We start from the raw sequence: 12098 nt of genomic DNA on the forward strand, positions 1-12098 counted from the left end.
GGGGAAGAAGCCTCTTCCACCATGTACTCCTGCCAGGATGTACCATGCTACCCAGGCCCAAAGCAACAGAGCCAAGTGACCGTGAACTGAAACTACGGGCCAAAATAAACCTTTCTTTCTCATAAGTTGTTATCTCAGGTATTTTGTCACAATTACACAAAGCTAATTCAGGGGGGCAAATGACAAATAGGATACCACTGTCAAATGTTTATGAAACTAGAATTTTAACAAATTTTAAATTTTTTAAAAAGTATATGAATTCACAACCCACAAATAAGTTAAGGTTCTACTCATTACTAGGCAGCACAAAAATCAAGATATCTTCATTAGGACAGAAAAAGAGCAAAAAGAATTACATAGACCATCTGTAGTGACACTGCACAACCAGGCCTGAGCTGGCCATGTCTTGCCGTAAGCACAGCCACACTTACCTCATAGGCAGGACAGGCCAACCCTTTTCCACAGTGGAAACCAGGTGCCAAGAGACTTAAAAGTGGGCCCAGGATCCTACTGCTACCCCGTGGCAGAGCTGCAATCTGTGGGCCCCAAAGAGGGTTCTGCCTAGTTTAGAATGGCTACTATAGGGTTATAAAACCCAGGTTGAGAGGATAGCTCAGTGATGATAAACCACCAGTAATGGAACCACAAAGATCAAAACTAGAACAAGAAAAGTCAAAAGCACTGGTGCCACATACATATCCAAGGCCATGTCCAAAGTGCTCTGGCCTAAAGTGAGGGATGGTAGGATACATGAAACAGCCTGGAGAAGAGCCCACAGCAGACTGCCAATCCTAACCTGTGTCAGGTTACCTTTTGTTTGTCTTGAAAATGTCACAGCTAAGAATTCAGCCAGGTGCGTTGACACATACCAGTAATCCCAGAGGCTTGGAAGGCCAAGACAGGAAGATCACAAGTTCAAAACCAGCCTCACCAAATTAGCAAGGCCATAAGCAACTTAGTGAGACCCTGTCTCAAAAATAAAAAATAAAAAGGGCTGGGGAAGTGACTCAGTGGTTAAACATCCCTGGGTTAAATCTCCAGTACCAAAAAAAAAAAAAACAAAAACCCTAAGAATTCAGATAGCGCACTGAAATCCACACTCCAGAGTAGAACAGAATGAAGACAGAACTTTACACTCAAGACATTCCTGTATTCTGGTCCCAGCTCCACCAAAGGCCTTGGAAGAAAGCACTGAATAGGCACCTGGCCCAGAGGCCTTTTGCTATCATCCGGGTGAGGCTGAGGCTCTGCAGTAGTGAAGGAACAGTGGCAGCCAGGGCTGTTATCTTAGCTTTTGAAAGTTCAGGAGTCAGTGCCAAGATAGAAGCAAATTCATTAAAGGCAGAAAAGGGGGAGGGGAGTATCCTCCCTCTCTCCCTCCCTCCTAGAAACTGAAGGAGCTGCTCAGACAGCATAGCACAGGAGCAAAAATAGAAAAGTAAAGGAATGAATCGAAAAGCAGAATTCAGAAATAGACTGAACTATATAAAAACATGAAATATGACCCAGTGAGTAGGAAGGATTATTTAATCCCAGTGTTGTACTAATTGATTATCAATTTTTCTTAGAAAACTATACTATACTACACCAGGATAAACATACAGACAAAATTAGAGATAGACACAAAAGTGAAATTCATAGGCACTACAAAAAATAAAATATTCCTTAAACCTATAGAGCAAATACTCAGTTCACCTTCCAAAAGGATCTGGGAATCATTTCACCAGGTATAAAATGGTGCAAGTCTGTGCAAGGCTCAGTGCTCTGAACTTCTATCCTAAGTCCACAGCCACGTGTTCCCCTAAGGCAAGGCCACTGCACACTATCTCTATGTTCCCTGATCTGGGAAAACCCCTCAAGTTGTTATGAATAACAGGATTCACAAAGGAAGATGCGGGTATATTCAAACATACATAAATTTGAAAGTCATATTTTTTGTGGGGGCGGGGGAGGGGAGTAGAGGGTATAGGGGCACTTAACCACTGAGCTATGTCCCCAGCCCTTTTTATCTTCTGAGATAGATAGGATCTAAGTTGCTTTGGGCCTCACTAAGTGGCTGAGACTGGCCTTCAACTTGGGATCCTAATGCCTCAGCCTCCTAAGTCACTGGATTTACAGACTTGCACCATCATGCCTGGTTATACTATCTTAACTGAAAGAAAAATACAACCCCAACCCCCTCCCAAAAAAATCACAGTTAAGAGCTATCTTTGACAAGGTTAAAGGTAATTAAAGTTATCAAAATACCATCAACACTCCAAGGGATCAAATTGGCAAAGAGCCATAAACAGAAGAGGAAATCCTGACACTGTACAGGGCTGAGCATCTCCAACACTGCAGTTCTGGCTCTGCAACTTAAGTAGTGGGGGGCTCACAGGTCAGGTGAGATGCTGCACCTTTCTGCATCTCACCTTCCCTCCTCCCCCACAGTACAAGAAGCAGCAACACACTGTTCACAGGCTGCTCTAAGTTAAAATAAATAAGATCTGGTGAGAGCCCAGTCAGCCAGCACTGACACACAGTAGGTGCCCAGGAATGTGCAATTCCCTCAACTGTCAAGCCACAGAAAGAGCTATAGCACCTACAAATGATGGCTCTAAACTGTTACAGAAGAGATGTGGGTTTGCCCACAAGAAGTTCTGGCATTTGAGTGGACAGGAACGTGTAGCAAGTCTACCCTTCCTAGGAAAATCAGTGCCTGGGCAAACAAGGCAGCCAATTATGTCTGCAGTATTGGAAACTGGTTAAGTGAGACAATTGTGTTTCACTCATGGCACTCCAAGGACCCTTTCTCAGATTCTCACCAAGAAGAAAGCATAGGGAAGAAGGAAGAGGGGCTGAGATCTCTCAGCCAACTGGTATAGCCTCTGTCCTATTCCCTTCTCCTCTACCATGGAAGCTGTGCAGCCCCAGGGCCTTACTTCTAGGGAAGTCCGGAGACCTTTGAGGCCTCTATTGGTCCCAAGTCTGGGTTAAGTTCCTTAAACCTCAGGAACAGAGTGTTGGTCTTCAGAGAAATAAACCTAAAAGGGAAAGGTATCTCCTCTTCCAACACACAGTAAGACCAAGGCCAGCTGTCTTCAATCCTTTCTACCTAGTGCCATAAAACCAGAAGCTGTACTTCAGGCCACCTGCCTATTGCTGATGCCACACAAGGGACAGGTTGTATGAACAAGGTACATGCCTGAGACAAGGCTACAGGGTGGACTTTGGAAGGTGGCCAGAGGCAAATGGCCTGCCTCCAAGTCAAATGCATTCTAAACACAGACAGCCTGAATAAGCAATGGTCTCCCCACAGGCTCTGCCTCCTGTGCACCAGCATCTTCGGCCCTGACATGCAATGGGACCGCTCTCAAGTGCACTCTTCCCACCCAGGCCACCAGGGTTCTTGGGCTCCAGCAGTATGTGGCACAAGGAGCCACTCTATCACTGCCTGCAAAGTCTACCTCCCCTGAAAAGCCCTCCCCATCTCTCCCAAGAGCTACAGGACCTCCCTCCTTCTGAATCCTTTTGGCCACACCCCACCTAAAATAACTAGATTTTATGCCTTTTTTCATGTCTCTCTTCAATGGATTCCAAGTTTCAGGCAGGCATAGTCTTTCTCATTTCTAGACACCACTGCACTGCCAAAAACTTAGCATGGATTACTTGCTGAATTAAATATTACTAACTGCTAAGTTCTTTGGTGGGCATGTTTCAGGGACAGTCCCAACCAAGTAACCTCTGTGGAGAGTTGGGTTATGTTCCAAGAACAAGATGAGCACTAGAAGCAGCAACAGGAGGAAGAAAACCCTTGCCATGGGGTTCCTGACAACGTGCACAGACAACAGACACAAGCAACTAAGTAAGCTATGGCCATCCATGCCTACATCGCGTTGGGTACCAGACCTGACAGTGAGGCGCCACTGTCCATACTGGATGGTCAGGAAAGTGAAACATAATCCTTCCTATCACATTTGTCTTCCCAAATCCACATCCTTAACTTCCCAGCAGCACCAACGGTGGCCTGAGCAACCTCAGCTCAGTCAGCTCAGGGAGGAAGAAGCGGTCCCTGCCAGGGAGGCAGGCACTCAACACAGGACTAACAATGATTAATCACTTTCCGGACAAGAAAAAAACATGCAAGATGTGAAATGTGGATAAGAGGAAGACTGTTTTTATTCCACTCAGCAAGACCATCTGAATTTGATGTGCCTGCCCCAACATTGAGCTCTACACAAGGCAAAAAGGAAAACTGCCTGAGGGACTGGAACAACGGGCGACTCTGGACAGGGCTGTGAGAAGCAATCCCACCTAGAAGCAACAGTCTGATTTTCTTTTCTTTAAAAAGCAGTGAGACTAGGTCTTGATGAAAGTCTGCATAAATAAAAAACCATTTATGAAACCCAAACCAAATGATTTAGTTATGTCCTCAAAGGGAAAAACACGTACTCATGGGCAGCTTCAGGGAGAAGCCTGCTGCCAAATGTGCTGATGTCTTCTAGCACCTTGCCCAGGACACATGCCCTGAGCAGTCCTTCCTGTTCTAGGCTCCTCTCTGGATGGTCCTGAGGGGATCAATCTGCTTGTAACCCCATCAGCAAGGGGCTGCACTGCTCACTTTGACCTTCAAAGGACAGAGGACTTACCCTGGCTGCAGAGACTCCTCCAACCCAGCCATGCACAATTTTCAGATCCTCTTTCTTTAGCATACACAAACCATCTCTACTCAGTCATGGCCTAAGGGCATACAATTCCCAGAGCTAAAGTTGCAGGAAGACAGGAACAGGACTGTACATCAGACACCACACCCAGTTATCACTATGAAACTACAATTTGATGAGTCCTGGGCTTCATTCTCAACTCTGAATGTACCATCCTGGCTCAACCCCATCAGCTAAGTATTATCCCCACTGCACAGAGAAGGAAACTGAGGCATGTGACTTGCCAAGGTCAGCACTGGACCCCAGGTCTGTAATTCCCTGGCTCCCTGGAAGCTCTGCTGCTTACAAAGGCCACATGCAGACAGCTGGCACCTCCTCCAGAGCTTACTATGGCCACGGGGGAGACAGGAGACTGCATTTCACACAGGGAACACCACCTAGATGAGCCAGATGCGTGACCTACTCCAGGTCTCATGGCAGCCCCTCCCCGCTGCTCCCCCAGCCAGTCTTCTGTCCCCAACATGTGCTTCTGGGGGGTCCTCTGTGTTTCCTGGGGAAAAAATCTGGTGGCACTGTCAGCTTTCTCCCAGGAATGGTTGCTGTACCAGGCCTGCAGCTCAACCCCAGGCACGGACCAGTCAGGAGAAATGATCAGCCTCTGACATGAGGAGAACCACAGTGTGTGCCACCTCCATGTGAACCCACTTGCTGTGTAGAGGGCTCATAGGCACCAACCAGCAGCGAGTCTCTATTCTTGAATTAAAGTGTTGGCTGAGGCAGAAAGGACCAGGCTAGAGCTAGATCTCAGTATCTAGACATGAACAATTAACACTAGCTCTGCCTTCCAGGAACATGTGACGCATGGGGCCCTGTGCTCAATGTTCATACCCATGATCTAGGTGACCTCTACCACCACCTAAAGAGCTTTGAGTATTGCTACCACATCACAGCCTTGAGTCTGAGGGGGACATGTGATAAAGCAGCCGTGCTGGTCTAGCCCAAGCTGACTGCAAGTGCTCACTCTCCACCATCAGGCACGATGCCTAAAGGAACCAACAGTGTGCAGTGTGCATTATGCACAGTGGAAAGACAAATCACAAAAACTGGGGTTTCTGAAATGCATTATTCTTTAAGATAAAAATAATTCTTAAAAAATTACCTAGATACCTCTGGAAGATGAATGGCAACTTCCAGGTACCCTCCAAGATGCTATTTAAACAGGTTTCATCCATGAATACTCAGTACACCAGGCCAAAAAGGGTTAAACTGTTGAGGGTCCCCAAAGGCTCCTTCACAGCCCTGACAAGACACTTCACAGGTCTCAGGTGGTTATGTTTAAAAGTCAAAAGTGGGACACTTTAAATTAAGGAGACTGAACATATGGACTGCTCCCTCTTCTCTAAAATGTCTCAGCCACATTTAGAAAGTGACCAAACCCAACTGTCATAAGTACCTGTGAAGTAACTGGAAGGCAACAGGCTGAGAAGATATTCAGACCACCTAATAAAGGCAACATAATGTATTAATTTTAATTGTTAATATACCACCACTGAGCATTTACCATGTAGTATTCATGGCTAGGGGCCATCATGTGCTGTAATCATCACAAGCCTGCCAAGAACACTGAAGAAGCAGACTCAGAGAGGCTAAGTATCTCATTCAGGATCACACAGCAAAGAAAACTGGACTCAGACCAAGTCTACACCAAAGCCCATACATACATGACCTGTGGAGTACTTAAGAATATATGCTCTAAAGTTTGTGACAATCAATAAAATGAAATCAAGTTTTATATTTCTCTGTATGTATGTTAGATTTCAACAGAAAATTTTTAAAAATAAGCAAGGGAAAAATAACACAGGCTCTAGAAGTAGACTGCCTGGGGTTAAATTCCCAGCTCCTCCACCTACCAGTTGTGTGACTCTGGGTTAGTTTCTTAACCTCCCTGTGCTTCAGTTTCCTTGTAGCAAAGTGGGAACAATACTAGACCTACTTCATTAGGCAGCTGACAACATTAGGAGAAGAAACCCACATAAAGCCTTTAGAACTATGCCTGGCATGAGCTAAGCCTAGAAGCTGTTGGCTGGTGTTATTCTTCACTGGGCACCAGATAGGGCCAGCCAACTCAGCCCCACTATTTTAGCAACACATTTGCATAAGCAAGCCCAGAAACAGCCACTCTGTGCATAGGAAGCCTCATGGTACAGCTTCTTCCAGCTTCTTCCTGTTGCTAACATTTCTCCTGGCACCTGCTGCACAGCTCTGACTGCGCTCTGGACCTCAAATTCCTCACCTGTACAATGTAGTGACAAGCCAAGCAGATCAATCTTTAACCTTAGTTCTCTAATTTCCCAAAGGGTGTGTCCTGGCATGAGCACAGCTGCTACAAGCCAGGTTCCCTAGAGCTGGGTCTCAGTCAGAGTGTGGAGCTCAAAATCTCAAGGGTCTAAAATACACAAAAACTAAGAAGGCAGTTAAGAGAGCTGGAGGGAGAAGCCATACTCAAACTTGAGACTTGGGTTGGTACTGTCCTGATAAGCTGGTCAGCAGGAAGTGTTCCAGTTACGCTGTAAAGACCAGCCCAGTTCCTGCAAAGCACCTGCCGGTGCCCAGCAGGCAATCCATTCCCAATAAAAAAGCCAAGAAAACTAGGTACTAACATTCTACAGATTGGGGGCAGGGCAGAAGGGTGAATGCTCAGTCCCCAAGACACTATGGTGACTCCCTGGTGGCCTTAGTCACGGCAAAGTGCATGGTTGTCTACAGAACCTTCCAAAGCAACTTCCAATTTTACGCGGGAGAAAACGGTACTCTATGCAACTTTAAGACAGAAATGGTTTCAAGCAGCCTAGTCAGCAGTCGCTGAAATGGTCACTGAAATGCCCGCTGCTTGGGCACACTCTGGAATCCACAAGGGCCAGTCAGCCCGCCTCCAGGCCAGCGTCCTCACGGTGGCCGCGCCCCACCGCGTTGACACACTCCTGCAGGAGAGAGCCCCGTCCCCGCGCTTGGATAGCGGGCCGCTGGGACACGCGACCGGCCTCCAGCCTCCCGGCCGCCCACCGCAGGGACTCTCCGGCCAGGGTCTCCGCGGCCCCGGGGCTCCCGGAAGGTGTCCTGCGCGCCGAGCGGCCGGCTCTGCCGGACGCGCAGGAGCGATGAGTCTGAGGGGAAAACTTTCCGCCAAGTTCCGGAGGAGGAGCGAGTCACCGCAGGGTCTCCCCGCGGGCCGCAGCGCCGCCCCCACCGGGCCTGCCGCGCGCCCGGACAGCCCTCGCGCAGGAGGGGGCGCGGCGGTGTCCGGGCAGCGCCGCGCCTCGGGCAGCGTCGCTCCGGCAGCAGGTGGCAGCGGCCCGCGCCCGCCCGCCCTCACGGCCCGGCCCCCGCGGAGCCCTCAGTACCGCAGTCAGCGCAGCTGCGACGCCATCCCCGGCCGGTGGGCCCGCAGCCCAAGCCTGGCGGGACCCGCTACTCGCTGGGCCAGGGCGGCCGAAGCACCACAGGCAGCGGATCCCAGGCAGGTGCGCGCGAGCTGCCCGCGGCCAACAGCGGCACGCTCTCGCCCCGCCCCGCGCCCCCTCGTCACGCCCCGCCCCGCCCCCACGCGCTCTCGCCACGCCCCGCGCCCCATCGCCACGCCCCCAGGCGCTCTCGCCACGCCCCGCGCCCCGTCACCACGCCCCCTGCCGGACGGCGTCAGCTCCTCTGCGGGAGCCGTCGCCCCCCACCGCGGATTCTGCGAAGTTGCGAGCTCCAAGCCAGTCGGTCCAGCAGCCTCCGACCTCCAGAACGGCATCCCCGGCGCTTTTCTATTGCAAGGGCCTAACGGAGCTGCGAAAGAGCTCTGAGAGGCCCTTTGTGTCTGCAGAGCCGCCGCAGGCGTCCGACAGGGGCCCTTACCTGATCGGCTCCACCCGCGGCCATCTTGGAAGTGGGAAGCGGCCGGGAGGGGGAAGGGGCACGAACGGGCAAGGACCAGGCGTGGGGAGCCGAGCGGCGGAGCGCATCGATGGGAGCCTTTTCCCTGCAGGTGTGTGGGAGTGATGGCCGGGCTCAGCCAGCGGAGAAAAGGTGGTCTGTGTGGAAGACCAGGCCTCACGTCCGGGGTTTGTGGCTCCGGAACTGCGCTTTGGCACCCTCCCCGCCCGCCCTTAGCCTTTTAATCTGTAAAACGGGCTTTTCTGATTGCTCGCTCTTTGCGCTTTCACTCAGTGCCTGACTTAATTCCCAAATCTGTCTGCTTTTTAAACCTGAGTCTTTTGAAATTCCAAAGCGCTGCATGCCAGTGGCCTCCGGAGGTTTGCAACAGGCTTTGCAAATGCATTTTGAAAGCTGTGTTAGGTGCAGACAAGTTTGGGAACCACTGGCCTAACGTTTATATGCCCTATTTTGCTTCAGCGTTGCAAAATCTCCAGAGATGCAATCTATGATCAAGTCCGTTTAACAGAGTGGGAAATGGCTCAGAGAAGTCCTCCTGATGGGTCAACGTTGAGAGAGACTGAGGCCCTAACTGAGTTAGTGTGTAGGAAATCTCACAAGTAACTGATTCTCATCCCCCCTATGGAATATAGGCTCTGAGCCAAACCGAGCTTATTTGATTTGCTGCTCTTTTCCCTGTGCCTGGCAAATACTGGATAGTTGAGTATTTGTTAGATTGAAATTATATCCTAAGGACATCATAGCAAGAGCAAAGACTTCAGTGGCAGGAGCCAGAAGGCGTGGGTTTATATTAGGAGTCCTGAGGGTTTTCATAGCTTGAATAATTACTAGAGGGGAAACTCCAGAGACTACAGCTGAATCCGTGGGAGGATGAAAGACCAGCCTCGGGATAGGAAGTCTGAAAGCTTGCAGTGGGCCATTGTCCTTAGGGATGGGCCGGGAACTCCTAACTTGTGTTTTTTCCCCAGGTCAGAGTTCTAAAAATTCAGTACCTAGTCTCCTGGCAGGAGAGTGGAGATTTGAAAATGTGGTCTCAATAGAATGCAAGAGAGGCCTCACAGACATTTCTCACAGTGTTTGGTGCATAATAAATGCTTAAATTTCTGGTGGTTTAAGCAAAAACAATAACCTGGCAGCTGGTTTTGAGCACTAACAGGAACACAGACTTGCCTCAGCCCTGCTCAGTTCTTACAACTGATACTTGGGATGAGCAAGCCTGCTTTGATGGTGTTCCATGAGCCCCAGCTCCCTTCCACCCCTAATTCTGAGTCTCAGGGTTTTAAAACGCTACAGTGACAAGCCATTGTCAAGAATCTAGAACTAAAGTTTGTGGTCCACAGGTTTGTGTTTGGCGCCCTCTGTCTGCCCTGCTCTCACCTTCACCAGCCTGCTGCCAGGATTCAGAGCCTCTCCTTGGGAGTCCATGGTCACTTACACTGGCCCTGTGACTTGACCCGTGTCCTGCCTTTTGTCGTAAGAGTACACATGTCTGCTAGATGCAGTCTCATTATGACTTGAGTCTGACAAAATCAAAAACAGCAAACAGCCCTGCACCTCTCAGCAGTTCGGTTCCTCCCCGCTTGCCCCTTGCCTCAGAGAAAACACCTCTGAGTGAGTCCCAACAGCACCACCCGCCCCCAGCAGCACTGAGAAAGTATGTTGGCCAACTCACCACCATGAGGAGAGACCCTCCAGCCTGACCTCATCCTCCCTCAGAGGAGTGAGGATGCCTTTCCTGGGATGTCCAATATCCATGGAAACCATCTCTGAGCACCTGCTGGGCATTGGGGACACTAGAGTGGTCCACAGCCTCAACTGCTGCCCTCACAGAGTTCCCAGGACAGACAGATGTACATTTATATATGCAATTTTGTCCTCTTCTAAGGAAAATGGTTGTCTGGAAGACCTCAGGAGGCACGCCAGGGCACCAGAGCTCCAACAATGAGTATTGAGAGAGAAGGACAGAAGGGCTTGTGGTTGAGTGGGGCAGGATGTCAGCACACAGTCTGGAGGCCTCTGCCATGCCCCTCATCTCTCCAGAGGGACCTCATTTCCCCAGCACATATTTGTGCCCTTATTCCCTGCCCCTAGATGTGGCCTTTACCCATAGGTGTTGACTGGGATCGTGTTCATGCCTTGTCTGCACCCAGTGTCAGCCCAAGTGCCAGACTGTGCTGGCCACACAGTCGAGTTTCATAACCTGCCAAGCTGAGGCAGTGACTCATATCTTGGAGGTGAGGAAACAGGCTGGGAGGCAAAGCCATTCAACCCAGGTCTCACAACCAATGTCTTACCCACTCACCATCCTCCTTCCCACCCAGATTCCTGTTCTGAGCCACCAGGGTCCACAGCATGAATAAAATTAGTAGCAGCATCACACTCCATGCTAGGACTCAACGTGGTTCTGGGCCCATACCATACTCCATGCTAGGACTCAACGTGGTTCTGGGCCCATGCCCAGGACAGAGGCCAATGGGGCATTGTCTCTGAAGAGCTTCCCATTGGTCCAAGGGCTGTCAGAACCTCATCAGAAAACTCATTTTAAGGACACAATCCCTAGAATTTGCTTTTCTCTGATTGGTTCTGGAAATTGGGTAGTATTAGGAATTTCTGGATAGGAGACAGCCAGAAATGGACCCAGAAGGACCCAGACTTGGAGGATCTACCTCACAAAGCCCAGTACTTTGCTTATAGGAGCCGCCTTGGCCCCTCACACCCGGCCATTAACTAGAGTTTTACTCAGTTTTAACAAGGGTGTCTTATTTCCTAGCCTGCAGGAGATTCAAAGCAGCGAATGTATGGAAGCAGAACTCCTAGAAACAGCACATTCCTAAAAGGAAGAAGCAGCAACAGAATCCCTTCAGTCCAGTGACATATTTATGGGCATGAGCCTTATAAAATCATCCCCAAATTCAGGCAGAAACTTCTAACAAGATGGTCACCACAGTGTTATTTACAACAATAAAATGAACATAATGTGTCCAACAAGCAGGAAGACTGACTAAATAGAATGACAAATGCAGCCATCATAAAACCTTTAGGAGTGCAGTTGGTTAGGAATAATTCAGCATTCTGTAGCTCCCAGTAGGGCATCTACGGTTGAGAACAATTGTGTATTTAAAAGTAGCTAGTAGGGAAGATTTTGAATGTTCCCAACACAAAGAAATGACAAATATTTGAGGTGATGATATGGCAGTTACCTGATCTGTATTGAAATATCACTGGTGCCCTATAAATATGTACAATAAAATATTGTATCTATTACATTGTATATACTATATACATAATATAAATTTACATATACATATTTATAGGGCACAGTGTGTGTCAAAAAGTTTTTAATGTATTTTAAAATCATAAAGAATGTATTATAGGCCAGAAGAAGAGTTTAAATTATAAGACTGCTGAGTATAATCAAAGGATTTGAAACACCATCCACAGGAAAAAATGTCGAACGGAATATGTGAGCATAGCTGCCTATCTTCTGCCCATGTATGTTTGGTAACTTTAAAATTT

General features: G+C 48.9%; 1 protein-coding gene and 1 long non-coding RNA gene across 5 annotated transcripts in view; one reads left to right on the forward strand and one right to left on the reverse strand.

Annotated features, from left to right (window-relative positions):
* Nucleotides 1–8613, reverse strand: part of Tbc1d14 (TBC1 domain family member 14) — a 106831-nt gene extending 98218 nt beyond the window's left edge. For 2 of the 4 annotated variants that reach the window (XR_003583397.3, XM_027939736.3), the window contains exon 1: nucleotides 8045–8181. The gene's annotated coding sequence lies outside the window, so the exon portion shown is untranslated. Of the gene's footprint in view, nucleotides 1–8044; nucleotides 8182–8543 lie in introns of those variants that run through there. The other 2 variants (XM_027939764.3, XM_027939743.3) reach the window with 2 other exon arrangements.
* Nucleotides 8324–11846, forward strand: LOC114096311 (uncharacterized). The gene is made up of 2 exons (XR_003583399.2): nucleotides 8324–8673; nucleotides 11353–11846. It is a non-coding gene; the product is annotated as an uncharacterized lncRNA (long non-coding RNA).
* Nucleotides 11847–12098: the final 252 nt, after the last annotated feature.

This window comes from Marmota flaviventris, chromosome 7 (assembly GCF_047511675.1).
Source record: "Marmota flaviventris isolate mMarFla1 chromosome 7, mMarFla1.hap1, whole genome shotgun sequence".
Taxonomy (NCBI): Eukaryota; Metazoa; Chordata; class Mammalia; order Rodentia; family Sciuridae; genus Marmota; species Marmota flaviventris.